Genomic DNA, 15,415 nt, shown 5'->3' with positions numbered 1-15,415 from the left:
TTCCATATCCTTCTTTCCACCAAGGCTGGTATGATTCCTCTGCAAAAATACATGATTAATGGGACACGTGCATGCATGCAGAGACATTTCAATATATTTGACTGTGGTGCCTGCATTGTATTTCTAACCACAGCCCATTCTAGAAATATAACTGGTGGTCAAATTTCTTTTTCTGTGTGCCATGCTTTCCCCCGCTATTTGTCTGATTACCAAATATTTTTTTCCAGTTAGTGATAACTAGTTCTTTTACGATATTATTATGGCTGTCTCAAGTGATTGACAACCTACCATGGTAGATGTCCTTTACAAGTACATAATGGAAACCTGGATGAAACTTGGTGATGAGCTAAAGGCACTTGGTTCTGACATTTTCTGATAAATCCAGAGATCCACCAAGTTCCATTGGCTAATGACCAAGGCTTTATCTTGTGCACAGCTAGGCTGTTTAACTCCCATTCACTTTAATGTGATTTCAGAATCCTATGATCTGTAGACAACACCCCAGGTGCTATAGGATTGTCTAGGAAAAACCCTCTTGAGTTCTTAGTCAGAGCTTTCACCTCAGAGATTTTTTTCCAGCGCTGGACACAACACACCCTGGCTCCTCCCAGCCACTGCAGATGTTTCTGTGGCAGCTTCCTCTACAAGGTTGGAACTCCCACATTGTAGAACGGGAGAAGTGGGAGTGCTTTGGTTGTGTCATTGGGTGGGGAGGGAATGGCCTAGGAACTGAGGGATCCTAACCATCCCAGCCCTCAACCAGGCCCCCAAGACAGAATGAAAGTTGGATGGTCTTTGAGGCCTAACAGAATTCCCCATTTTTCCCCTGGCAGGGCTTAGGACAGGACAGAGTCTGTGAGATTGGACTGCTCCATCAATAGGACTCCTCACCCTTAGGATTGCTTAGTTAACCAGAGTGCAACCCAAATATTTAATATTCTAATGATCAAATTCTTAATGTTCTGATATTGATCACTGGCTTCCCTAAATAATAGGAATGACTAAACATCAACTTTCATTGAGTTTCTAACATCTTACTATTTCCATGGGATTCAGTTACTACCTAATTGCTTTTTTGTATTTATCATAGGAAAAAAAAATCTCCATCTTCAGAGGGACAGTATCTCATTCTGGAGGGACATGGTTTTCTGTTGGCAAAATGGACCCAGCTGGCTTACTGATATTTTAATTTTTAATTGTAGGTGTGTAGGGTTCCTAGTATGTTTTCATTAAATGCAGGCATTCGGAATTCTTTGGGTAGTGGATGTATTTTAAAAAAATGTCAAAGTAACAGCCGCGATATTTAATCAGCATTGAGCACTTCAGTTTCAGGCTTGTTTAGAACATCTGAGGCTTATGAGCCTGAGGCTGAAGTAAACATACCATGGAAGATTGGTGATTTTCGACCTCTTTTTCTTCCTTGAAAAACAGCGGGGGGGGGGGGAATGCAAATTGGATTGGGTGCTGCTGTTGTTGGGCTGGGGGCAGTGGGGTGTAACTCCCCACCCCCTCCTCTAAATCCTCCCTTCAAAACTGCTATTAGCTGCAGAGGGTTGTATCCAAAGTTAGGCTAACTTAAGGCTCATTCATTTCAATTGGTCTACTCTAAGTAGGACTAAGATTGGATACAACCCAGAGGCAGGAAAGACAGGTAAAATATGGGTATCTGTCTTTTTTCTATTCTGCAGCTAATAGTAGCTATGGGGTGAGAGAAAGGATTAACTCAGGGAACTGGGATGGGGGTAAAGGATTTAAACACTCCCTCGCCCAGCACTGGACCCCTAATCTAAATCTGGAGCCCTTCAGTCTCCTTCCTTCTAAATGAATTAAAAATTTTGGGAGCTCGAATCATAAATCGTCCATATCATGTCTAGTTTGGGCCTCAGAGACAGGCTCTCGAGCCATGGAAACTATTCATTCTATGTACACCTGAGGGAAAGAGGCTGATTTTTTCCTTCAGGATGCTGCCCTTTCTGGAGTGATCCCCTGCTCCTACCGAAATGGTTTTGTGGGGAATGTGGGAATATGCAGGCCTGTGGTCAGAGGGGTGGGTGAGTGGGAAAACACTGGTTTCACTTACTTATTTTTAAAGTTGTAAAGCTACAACACATGCTTAGAACCCATCCTTGTTTGGCTTGTATTTATTTATACATACACACATAGGACCATCACTGTTCATGGCACTTGACAGAGTAGAAGAGGGTAGGCCCCTGCATTGAGGGTCTTTGACACTGGGAAAATGGCAGAGGAAGTGGTGAGAAGCGGAGGGGAAAGCGAGGGAAAAGTCTGTGATGATTTCAGTGTTTGGTTTCAGTTCAGATAACGTCACTTAGCTAGCACTGTGTGAGATATATGGCCTACGGTCTTGCCGGCCTGGAAAAACAAATCAGTGGTATAGTGGAGCCAGGGCTCACAGGGATACAGCACCAGCACTTTTTTATTAGCAGGGACACCAATGTCATCTGCCACCCCCCTCTGGCTTTTCTGTTCCTTCTGAGGTTAGCTGCAACCCTCACAGTATCTCAGTGGAAATGATTTTTCCCAACAACAATATATTGTTTCCTCTTGTAATCCGAAGTATTTTGGTGTGGCTTGTTCAATTAAGCTTTACAAAAGACCTGGTCCTGGTGGAGATGAAAACTGCTAGAACTGGTTTGTTGATACGTGTCAACACAGTTGCCTGCATTTTTGGATTCTCCTGGGGATTGTCATGATGAGTGCCTGCACTTCAGAATTTACCACTATGACACTGGAAACAATGGCGAGTGGAAGAGGTTTTGCATTGAAACTTTTGCATCATCAGACATATGGGGCTGTTATTTTGATATTTCCTGAAAGGTGTCGTAACAAGTGGCCTTCTGCTTCCTCCTGTCATTCCCTCCATCTTCAGTTTGGTTGACTTCTCCCATGAACAAGGGGCTAACTTTGCAGAAAGGAAGGAGAATATGCCAAGGGGAAGCCGCTATTTTCCTAAGCTAGTAGGTGAGCATAAGGTCAAGGAGTATTTGCTCATGGAAGGAGAGGAGGGAAAGGGGAGAGACCGATCAATAAGATTTTAGATATAACTTTAATGAGATTTGTTGAGAATGACTGTAATATAAACTGAGGACAAAAGTGGCACTTCCCTATTGGTAATACTGATATCATGCAGGTCCTGCACCAGGTTTGAGAGGGCTCTGAACAAGTTGCCATCCATGTTCCTCCCAGCACCACCCTGGTCCTCCCCACCCCAAATTAAGATAGTGGCAGCTAGGGATGTCGGAGAAATCTGCAACAGATTGAAATGAGTATGGATTTCTATGAATCTGGCCTGTGGATTCCTCAGTGGACTAGCTTTTTCTGAGTCACATGGATTCTGCGGACCAGTTTTTTACATTTGCGCTAATGCACACTTGCACTAATGCAGATTGGTGCATTTCCGCAAGTGCACATTAGTGCAAGTAGAACTGGTTAAAAAAATCTTACTCTGCCAATGAGCGAATGATGGAATGAAAGAGGCCTGACTATCCACAAAACTCAGACACAATGGATTTAACAAAATTTGTACATCCCTTGTGTCAGCTGCTGCAGCCACTTGACTCAGTGCTCCTCTTGTAAGCACTGGACTGAGTGCCACTGCCCGTCCCCACCACCCCTGCCTGAAACGTGCCCCCACATAAGTTTACCAGAGCAGCTGTGGGGACAGTTGGTGGTGCTCAGCCTGGCACTTACCAGATCTGGAAGCACCAAAGTGGCCGCAATAGCTGCCATTTTTATTATTACTCCAGAATACCTCTGGGCCCCATGTAAGTTGGAACCCCAAGGCATTCTGGGTAATAAAGATGTCGAGCAATGCTGTCAGCAGTGGTGGCATTTTTCCCATCTATCCTGCAGAGTGCTGATGCTGGCCCTGGTATAATGATTAGTATTATTAACTACTAACACTCCAACTCTCTGCCTGAAAGGGGCTCATGCTCTGTTGTCTGGGGGTGTAATGGAAAGATAAATGCAAGGAGTAGCAGAGGTTAAAACACACACTAATCATTTACATTTTAAAAATGTTTTAAAGAAATATGTAGGGAGAAAACAGATTTACAGAGTAAAGCTATATGAAAACATTAAGAAGAAATTTGAAAGGAGACATTGAGGAAGTCTTGCAGATATGAACTGGAAAGTTTTGTTGTTTTAATTCTTTGAAATTTAAAGAAGAAGGGGTATGTATGTAGACGCCCTGTGCAGCACACAATCAGGGATCATTTTGTTCCTTCTTCTGAGTAAGGCAACGGCCATTGGAGCAGCATGGGAACCCTGCTCCCTGTAGCCCGGTCCCATGTTACTCTGGTAAAGTTCCACGCTGCTCCAGTACCTCACTTAGGTGAGATAACATGTCTTTCCCCTGCCCTGCATTATATAATGTTAAAATTTTGTTTCCCAATACAATCATTCAAAACAGTTACAATACTTCCTCTTTACACATGCATAGACTATGGCCAGATCTACACCTTGTGTCATATCACTGCAATCCCATCATGGTGACACTATCTCCCTCTTACACGTCTATACCTCGTAGGACACACAATGACATTTGTTGTCATATATTGGATAATATGGAATAATAAGCAGGAAATAACACTACAAAAGTGGTCGATCGAATGTGTGATGTGCCTCAACAGTTATCAGTACACTTCAATACCACTATGAAGCAGTAGCGTAGATTAAGGGCATCTCTACACCAGCCTAAAATCCTGCATTTAAAAAAGGGCTTTCTGCTTCTATTTTAAATGCAGGATCACAGCAACTCCCCTTTTCACCCGCTTCCTTTCCCCCCTCCCCTTCCCCCCTTCTTCTCCCTGTATCTGAGTTTTCCATCATCTCTCATTGATCTCGCTCCTCTTCTTGCCACTTTTCCTGTTTTCATGGAGGGAACTCAAGCAGAACACAACATGGTAATTTGATAGCTCATTATCTGCAATCTATTTAAAAACAGAACAAAGGGCATTTAGTGCAGGAGTCACCTTGGAGGTTCACGGTGTCATGTAAAGGGCCCGCAAACTTCCACAAAGGAGCAATCTCAATTGCAGGATAAAAGCTCCATGTGAAGAAAGCCCTAGCCTAGATCTATAGTTACTAAATCAACTGGCTGCGATCTATTTCAGTAATTGATAAATGGTATCCAACTTTTTGGGAACGTCTGGAGGGAGTTCATTCTTCCATCCCACTGCAACTTTTAATTTGTTATGTTATTCATCGCCGTAGCAGTCCAAATCTTCTTTTTCTTTTCTATGACACGTACTGCCACATTTTTCAGAGACCTGCCCCAGGAAAAACTCCACCCTTCAAATATCTCAATTTGCTAATTTTTGCTTCTCCCCCTTCCCCATTTTTCCCCCTTTGCGTTATGCATGCTGATGGCAGCAAAAGTTTGATATAGGCATTGCAAATTAATTTACACCTTTGCCATATCATAATATATCATAAGCCTCGTGTGGTGCAGAGTGGCAGGCGGCAGTATTGCAACTGAAACTCTCCCCACGACTTGAGTTCGATCCCGGCGGAAGCTGGGTCACGGGTAGCCGGCTCAGGTCAACTCAGCCTTCCATCCTTCCGAGGTCAGTAAAATGAGGACCCAGCTTGCTGGGGGGAAAGGTAGTCACGACTGGGGAAGGTAATGGCAAACCACCCTGCTATAGTCTGCCATGAAAACGCCAGCATAAGCGGCATCCCTCTAGGGGTCAGCAATGACCCGGTGCTTGCACAGGAGGAACCTTTCTTTTTTTCCATATTATTATCAGCAGCAGCTTGCCATGTGGTAGGGCAGGGGCAGCACTGCTGTTCAAGAAACACAAGACATAAGACCTCCATTGGGTGAGCAGAATGAGTTATACATCCTCTTTTTTTTTTTTTACCTGGCACATTATCTCATATTAGCTAAATAAACTGTAAAATAAATATTTCCCAATATTATTTTGGTTGTTCTGAAATGTAAACTTAGTTCCCCCACCCCTTCTCTAATGTTTATGACAAATTCTAATACTTGTAGATCAGTTTTCCCTTACCTGGTGTCCTCCAGATGCATTGGACTACAGCACCATCACACCCAACCTGGCTGGGGATTATGGGAGTTGTAGTCCAACACATCTCGAAGGCGCCAAGGAAGACTGTTTTACATAGTAGGTCAAATGCTATTTTATTTTTACTGTGGGTTTTTAGCCTTATTGGGATAAGTAAAATATTTGTAATGTTCCCTTTTGAATTCATTCTTAACTGTTATATGACATTGTGGGTTTAAAACTCCAAAGTGCTCTTCCATGCCAATTAACTAGCTTTGTCTATAAAGAAATGAGCAGGGAAAAACGCGATGTGTTCCCATCAGTTGATGGAAATGAGATTTTCTTAAGGCTCTGCAAAGATTCAAAACAGATTTAAGACTTAAGAGGATCCTAGAGGGAGTATATGGGATGCTATTAATATGTTCCTCCTTTGAAAAGAATTGATCTAAGTGTTTGGGGGTACAGGAAAAGTAACTGTGTTTGAAGAAAGAGACAAGGCTGAAGTTTTTGGAAACATATCACTAATACTTTTTGGCAACATGGAAGAGATGATTCAATGTCACATGAGAAAGATGAGAAGATAACTCTACTGGTTCATTACCATGACATGCATACAAATGAGAGAATATCTTTGCTACTAGCCTAGGGAAAGGAAGGTGGACATTTGTATCTGTTATTTGAATACATTGGCCATATTCACTGTCTTCTTTGGCCATTGGGCACACTTTCCACACCAAGCTTAGGCACTTCTAGTCATGGTGGCACTTATATGGAAACTCAGTCATACTACTGCATGATTTTAAATTATGTGAAAACAAGATTATAGCTAGCTTTTGATGGATATTAAGTTAGTGTGGCATGGCACTCTGTTGGATATTACAAGCCTGAAGAAGACTAAGCTTTGTACTTTGAGGGTGCCACCTATTGGACTTAGAGGGGAGAGACCTGGGTTCAGCTCTTTACTCAGGCATTAAGCTCACTGCCTCTTACTATCTTTCACCTACCTCACAGGAATGTTGTGAAAATAAAGTGTTTATATATGCTGCCCTGAGCTGAGGAAGGGGGAACATTTGGAGTAAGGTGCCACCAATATGCTGGTGACACTCAGCTCTATTGCTCTTTGTTACCTAACACCAAGGAAGCAGTTGAAAGCCTTCAACATTGCCTGGGTTTGATAACGGGCTGGATGAGCATGAACGAGCTAAGGCTGAACCCAGACAAGATGGAGGTGTTGTGGGTCAGGAGAAAGCCTGACTCAAAAACTGGGATTCAACCTGTTCTGGATGGGGTTGTGCTCCCCCTGAAGGATTGGGTCCGTAGCTTGGGAGTGCTTCCTTGATCCTATGCTGTCCCTGGATCTTCAGGTGGTGGCTGTGGCAAGGAGGGCATTTGTACAATTAGGCCTGGTGCACCAGCTGCGACCCTTCTTGGCCCCTTGCTCTTGGCCTTTAGAAAGGGTTTGAAGGCACGTCTCTTTAATTTAACCTTTTAAATTATGTAGCTGTTTTAATGCTATACTGTTTGGCTGTTTTTCATGTTCTTGTTTTTCTTGTTTTAAATTATTATATACCACCTTGATAGCTTTTTAGCATGTGATGTGGTAGATAAGTGTTAATAATACTAATAGTAGGTAAATTTAAATTTAGCAAGGTGCCAGAGGGCCCCCAAACTGGGGCTCCCAGCAGTCACACTCTGGGGTGTCCCTCCTGTTCCACTGGCACTCTGTTTTCTATTTCAAGCCCCAAATTGGGCTAAAATGACATCTTCTTCATCACCTATGTTTCCTGCGTCCTAACTTTTTTATCATCTTTATACTCATTCATGATGTTGTACTCTATATTATATTATTATTATTATTATTATTATTATTATATTTATATTTATATTTATACCCTGCCATTTCCCCAGTACTGGGACACAAGGCGGCTTACAAACATTAAAACATATACAATTAATAATAATAATAATAATAATAATAACTAATAATATAGGCTTTGGGGAATGAATTGTAGACCTGTTTCTTTGATATAAGATTGATGATATGATATAGAAATGTAAGGTTGTTTATTAAACTGTAAGATTGTTAAGGTTATAGATATAGTTTTTAAAACAGAATGGCATCAGAGGCCGGGGGGTGTTGGAGTTTAAACTCAATTCTTTAAGGGGGAGGGAGAGGGGGAGGGGAGGGGAGGGAATTTTTCATTTTTCTTCACTTCCTTTCCCCCTTCTTTTCTTTTTTTCCCTCTTTTTTCTTCTCTCTTTGTTATTGTGGTGTCCTCATCAGAATATTGTACTGTTGGGAAATTGAAGTATTGATTTAGGTTGTTGGTTATTTTGGTATTGTTTATTTCATTTATAAAAATAAAATAAATAAAATATATTTAAAAAAACATATACAATTAAAACATATGAAAATGTACAAAAGTTAAAATATGATTAAACAACAATAGAATTAAAATTATATTAAAACATTAAAACAGCATTTTAAAACAGCATTTTAGCAGCTTATCCCCAGGTTCCAACTATGTCCCAAAGGTCTGCTGGAACAAGAATGTTTTAGCCTGTCTCCAGAAACACATCAAGGAGGGAGCAATCCTAGCCTCCCCGGGAAGGGTGTTCCACAACCATGGGGCAGCCACTGAGGAGGCCCTCTCCCGGGTTCCCACCAAATGTGCCTGTGACAATGGTGGGACTGAGAGAAGGGCCTCCCCAGAAGTTCTCAGAGTCTGCAAAAAACTTGCTGTCACGTTATCATTTGAAATGCTCACAAGTGAACTAACGAGTTTTTCAGTTGTTTAGAAATAAAATTATCTGATTGGACATACTCCCATTCTGTTTTCATCTTGCCCCTTTGGTGATCATGAAGGATGATGTATTTCACAGAGAGGAATAGGATAGATGGGCTGTGTTTCTTGGCTTCAGCAGCAGCCAAGTTTTGGTAAACTTTTCTCCAATGGTGTCCATCCACCAGCAGAACAGACATCACTGGCAGAACAAATTCTCCCTCTCCCCTACAGCCTCCCATGTATGACCCAAATCTTCTATGGAGGGTTGGGGGACCTCCATGCTGCACACAAACACACACACACACACACACACACACACACACAACTGCCAGTCTTGTATACCATTTCACGTACTTGACAAAGTGGGCTCAGTTCACAAAAGCTAATGTCACAATAAAATGTTTTACTCTCTAAAGGTGTCACAGGACTCTCTGTTTTCACCATCCTATATGTTCACCAGAATGTTTCAGGTTGTGCAAAATGCTCTCCTGCTGGTAGTTATTAAGTTTTTCTTGCAACTGAGTATTCCTGCAGGTTTTGGCATATGTGGGACCTTTATAAAGATATGCACTATTTTTTGTTTTCAAATATTTTCAGAATCTGGTTTGAGTACTGTAGTCTGTGGAAGTCATCATATGCATCCTGTTACTAGTATTAAATGAAAAGACACATCTTTAAAGATGGAATCCTTTTGTACAATTATGAGAGAGAATGAATAGAAGAACACCACGGCTAGGGGGGAAATATCCTGCCTTGTCAATACAAGACTAGTACGTAATGATGAATTTAGTAGAACACATTGTATAAGAACAGTTTGGGGTTATGCAATGAGATTCTTTAAGAAAGACTTGTTGATTAATAGTTATGTTTATATACAATCCTTTGGGGTTTTTTGTTTTATTTTGCAAATTAGGGCAAGGAGTGCCAGAAGGGTTTGAGAAATGATAATGCCTGAGACAAGAGGCGGATGAAGAGAGCACAGGGAAGCAGATTCTTCTGATCTGGGTGTTGTGGTAGTGTCCTTGTTCTGTATTTTTCTTTTTGACTGTCCATATTACTAATCAGGAAGGCATCTCTTACGGATACATCTCTTTGAATCCAGATGGAAAAGTAGATGTCTGGTTTGTTCATAATTATCTCCCTAATTGCCAATGTTGACATCTCTTTATCTATCAATTTTGGAGGCATAGTTAGCATGTTTAGCTTTCTAGGTAAATAGCAACAGTCTTTAGTAACAAGCCATGAACACATCACATCATCCACATTTAAAGACATCATTTAAGGTCCTGATGATGATGGTATTGTTGTTGTTATTAATGATAGCAGTTATAATGAACAACTTTTCTGTCTCTTGAGTTGTCAACCCAAGCAAAGACCCGATCATTACATTCTTTAGATGTATGTTTCTTAACTAAATATCTGCCCTGCTTATTAACTTGAGAAGTGATGGCCTTTAATGAGAAAAGTAATTGCCACAAACTGGATAGAATGGATTTGCTTTTTATTGTTCTTAGTTTCCATAGGGGGAAAAATCAGTCTTTACACTGCCATTCAAGATGTCCTTCATATATTTTTGCCTTCTGTATGTACAGATGTGGGTTTGTTCCCACCACAGTTATCTATAAATATTATTTGGCTCATGAACTAAAAGGCAAATAATAGGGCTTCAATCTTGGCTCTACAGAGTGTGCAGTATTATAGTAATGGAGGAAAACACAGAAGCATTTTGAATGCGTGGTGAGAAAATGATTGTTTCTTTAAGTAACTCCTCTTCTTCATGAACAGTAGCAGCAGTATAATATGTACCAAGGAGGAACTACAAAGATATGAAGTGATAGAGAACATTGGGGACAGAGAAAGAACAGAGATGTAATATTAGGAAAGAGGTTGGGAAAGAAAAGAAGGAACCAGTGCAGCTACTTAAGGGGCGGAAGGGTAATGGGCACAATTCTTTCTAGCTCTGCCACCTCTATAATTCATATATATATATATATATATATAGAGAGAGAGAGAGAGAGAGAGTTAGTTAATCTCAGTTTTTACAGTAATTTGCATCCATAATAAGAAAGTTGTCAATAGGGATGGAAAAATCTGTCAGTTTTGCTTTCTCCCACATTCCAATAATTAAAATCTCACGTTCTTGCCGTCCGTTTATAAGAAATTTGCAAATTGATTTCTTATCAAAAACCGAACCCAACAAAATTCTCATTCCTCCATAGCTGTCAAAAGAATGCAGTTAGGACAAAGATGAGTTAGAAGAAAGGAGGGGGTGGGTGGGAAAAGAAGCAATACAAAACATATGTTTATATCTAGCTTTTGTTATAGGGACGTTTAAAGTACAGTAATTACCAAAGTTCAATTTAAAGTTATAAGGGTGCATTCTTATGGGATGTGCCCTGGGTACTCATAAGCCCTTGAATTCAGAGTGTTATGGGTATCCAATGCAGAGCGGGAGGTTCCTCGCGTCTCCTGCTCTGCATTATAGCTAGACGGGCGATTTCGCCCTTCTAGTGGAGGCTTTGGGGAGGGGGAGGGGAAGAAGCTGGGGATGGCTGAGGATAGTTCATAGCCCCCATCCCTTCCCCAGCCCCAGGACCACCCCCTTTCCCCCATCTCCGTGCTAGTTTTGCGAGTGTGGAGAGGTAGCTGGCGTGGTTCTCTCCACACTGGCTATGAGGGGGAGGGGAGCTGTTTCCTGGCTCCAGGTTTGGAGCCCTGGCTCTGAGCCAGGAAACCAAACAATCCTATGTCTCCCCCGCTCAAGACTATGTCTGGGGAGGGCATAGGATTACTCCCTCTGTTTCCTTTCTAGAGGATTGGAGTTCTTAGTGACTTTAAACAGTTAAATCATGTGCAGACAGGGCGGCTGCTCCTCTCACCCTGTCTCTTTTAAAAATTAAAATAAAATTATTTAAATCTTACTGGTTTGACAACACAAGTCTATTCTTAATCAATAAATGTGATAAATAGAAGGCGCATTACCATGACATCTTCTGGCTTTCTTTCTGTTAGAATGACTAATCCCTGAACATCAAAATTTTTCTCTTTACTGGGGATCATAAACCATGTAATCCTATGTGTGTCTACTCAGACATCCCACTGTTAAACCCTATACACTTTAGTGTGTATAGGATTGCAGCCTTGATGTTAATTGGCCTGATATAAACTAGTGCTGTGCTGAAAATTTAGCTTCTTCTATTTTTGGCATTTCATGGCAGGGGGAATGATGAAAACTCTGGCAAAAGAGGCTGGGAGAGGTGAGAATTTCAGAGAATTTTCTCCATGGGGTAGGCAATTCTTGAGGGGTCTTCTTTCTAGTTTTTATTTTTTTAAAAAAACACCACCTGCCCTTGCAGGAGCCCAGGACTCTTTTCCAGCCTGGCAGTTTTTTCTGAACTCCCAGGAGAACATGTGACCTCTCCCTCTCCAATAGGCATTCAGGAAGAACTCCCAGTTGGAGAAGAGTCCTCCTGGGCTCCTGCAAGTGCAGGGGGTGTTTTTTTTAAAAAAATAAAAAAATAGAAGGAAGACCTCTCAAGAAACATCTAAACTTAAAAAAAGGTATGTGGAAACCCTGTCCCCCTCCCCAAGGAGAAAATTCTCAGAAATTCCCCTCCCTCCCTGCAAAAGAGGCAGAAAAAACAATGCCTCTTTCACAGGGAGAGAAAATATAAACTGTTAAGATTGGTTTCTAATTTATTATTATTAATGTTAGAATGTGATCATTGTGAGCAATACCTGTTATTATTATGTGTTATGATTTTATTATGTAAAACAATAATAACAATAATTTTTTAAAAAAAGAATTACTAGTCCCTAGTGTGGCAACTTCTCTGAGACCCCTCTGAGATGTTAGACAAAGACTGTCTGTCTGTTGGAGTTTCCTTAGACCACCAGGTGCTTGCAAGAATAGTTTTTGCTGTCATAAATTGATTTAAGGACCACCTTGCTTTTAATGGTTGATATATCTGATACGGCTCTCTTCACCAATTGCTTTCATGCCGATGCGATTCAGCGACCTTGCGTATGCTTGCTCCTGATGGAACCTCAGAATGCATTTGTCTGACGAAATCTCAGGTTGTAGTTGTCTGTTTTGCTAATTTTAAATGGGTAGCAAAATAACCAAGAGCATCTGTTCGTATTTCATTTGAGACAGATCTGCATTGAGATGATATTCTGCAGGCCAAGGAATTGTGAAAAGGCTGCCAAAAATGCCTATATAAATTTTCAGACTAATATATAATTCCATCATTGAGAAGGGGGAAAAAACCATTGTGTGTTTGCTTAGATACAGCATAAAAAGAAAAGCTTTTTTAGTATCTTGAAACCACCAATTTATCCCCCCCAGACATTTACGTGCGACAAACAAAATTCTAATATCTTCTGTGATTTCATGGGAGGATCAGTATTAGGTGAAATTGTTCTGATTCATTTTGTTGTTTTGAATATGGGGTCTTTAAATGAAAAGGGGGTGGGGGTGGGAATTGTAATTCAACAAGGAGTTGCATATTCGAGAGAGCACTTATTAATTACAATTGGAGCTGATAGATTTTGCTCTCCCTTGTTGCTGCAGGTTCTTTGATAATTCCATGTTGGAGGAAATATAAAACCTTTGGTATATTTGTATACTCTGTGTGCTTCTCCTCCTACACATAGAAGACTGTATGGAGCACCCGCATAACATGTTTTGCCATGCACATGGTGGAGGAATCATAGAATAGTAGGGTTGGAAGGGGCCTACGAGGCCATCGAGTCCAACCCCCTGCTCAGTGCAGGAATCCAAGTCAGAGCATCCCTGACTGATGGCTGTCCAGCCTCGTCTTGAATGCCTCCAGTGTGGGAGAGCCCACCACCTCCCTAGGTAATTGGTTCCATTGTCGTATTGCTCTAACAGTCAGGAAATTTTTCCTGATGTTCAGACGGAATCTGGCTTCCTGTAACTTGAACCCATTATTCCGTGTCCTGCACTCTGGGATGATGGAGAAGAGATCCTGGCCTTCCTCTCTGTGACAACCTTTCAAGTACTTGAACAGCGCTATCATATCTCCCCTCAGTCTTCTCTTCTCAAGGCTAAGCATGCCCAGTTCTTTCAGTCTCTCTTCATAGGGCTTTGTTTCCAGTCCCCTGATCATCTTTGTTGCCCTCCTCTGAACCCTCTCCAGCTTGTCTGCATCCTTCTTAAAGTGTGGTGCCCAGAACTGGACACAGTACTCCAGATGAGGCCTAACCAGTGCTGAGAAGAGGGGAACTAGTACTTCCCAGGATTTGGAAGCTATGCTTCTATTAATGCAGCCCCAAATAGCATTTGCCTTTTTTGCAGCCACATCATATTGTTGGCTGATATGCAGCTTGTGATCGACAACAATTCCAAGATCCTTCTTGCTTGTAGTGTTGTTGAGCCATGTATCACCCATCTTGTAACTGTGCATTTGGTTTCTTTTTCCTAGGTGCAGAACTTGGCATTTATCCCTATTAAATTTCATTCTGTTGCTTTCTGCCCAGCACTCCAGTCTATCAAGACCACTTTGAATTTTGTTTCTGTCTTCCAAAGTATTAGTTATCCTGCCCAATTTTGTGTCATCTGCAAATTTGATCAGCATTCCCTGCACCTCCTCCTCCAAGTCATTAATAAAAATGTTGAAGAGCACTGGGCCCAGGACTGAGCCCTGAGGTACCCCACTCGTTACCTCTCCCCAGTTTGAGAAGATCCCATTGATAAGCACTCTTTGAGTCCGATTCTGTAGCCAACTGTGGATCCACCGGATCATTGTTTCATCTAGCCCACTTTGAGCTAGTTTGCTCATCAGGATATCATGGGGCACTTTGTTGAAAGCTTTGCTGCAGTCGAGGTATATTATGTCTACAGCATTCCCACAGTTCACAAGGGAGGTTACTTGATAAAAAAATGAGATCAGATTCGTCTGGCAGGATTTGCTCTTGACAAATCCATCTTGGCTTTGAGTAATCACTGCATTGTTTTCAAGGTGCTTACAGATGGATTGCTTTATCATCTGCTCCAGAATTTTCCCAGGGTTGATGTCAGACTGACTGGTCTGTAGTTCCCAGGTTCCTCCTTTTTACCCTTTTTGAAGATAGGGACAACATTAGCCCTCCTCCAGTCATCTGGCACTTCACCCATCCTCCATGATTTCTCAAAGAGAATAGACAGTGGTTCTGAGAGTTCTTCTGCCAGTTCCTTTATTACTCCAGGATGCAGTTCATCTGCCCTTGGAGATTTGAACTCATTCAAAGTAATTAGGTGTTCCTTGACCATATGCCTATTGATCTCAAGCTGCAATCTTGCCCCTTCAGCCTGTACTAGGGATGTACAAATCCCACTTACCGGTCCGCTGCCTGGGTCTGCTGGGGGGGGGGGAGGCGATCCGTCCCTCCCCCCCGGAATCCTCCCCAGCCTGCTCCGCTCTGCGGCAAGGCTGTGGAGCCGCCAGCTGGCGTCAGCCGCAGCTGGACTTCCAGCCGCTGCTGGGCTGCTGCGGCTGCAAATGGATTCTAAAGAATCTGGCCTCACTGGAGTCCGTGGCGGAATTCTCCAACATCCCTAGCGTGTACTTCGCCTTTGCCAGGGGGGTCATAGACCCT

The sequence above is a fragment of the Heloderma suspectum genome, chromosome 2 (assembly GCF_057233095.1).
Source record: "Heloderma suspectum isolate Gila_16-S chromosome 2, 16-S_ref, whole genome shotgun sequence".
Classification (NCBI taxonomy): domain Eukaryota; kingdom Metazoa; phylum Chordata; class Lepidosauria; order Squamata; family Helodermatidae; genus Heloderma; species Heloderma suspectum.
This window is presented reverse-complemented; position numbering follows the sequence as displayed.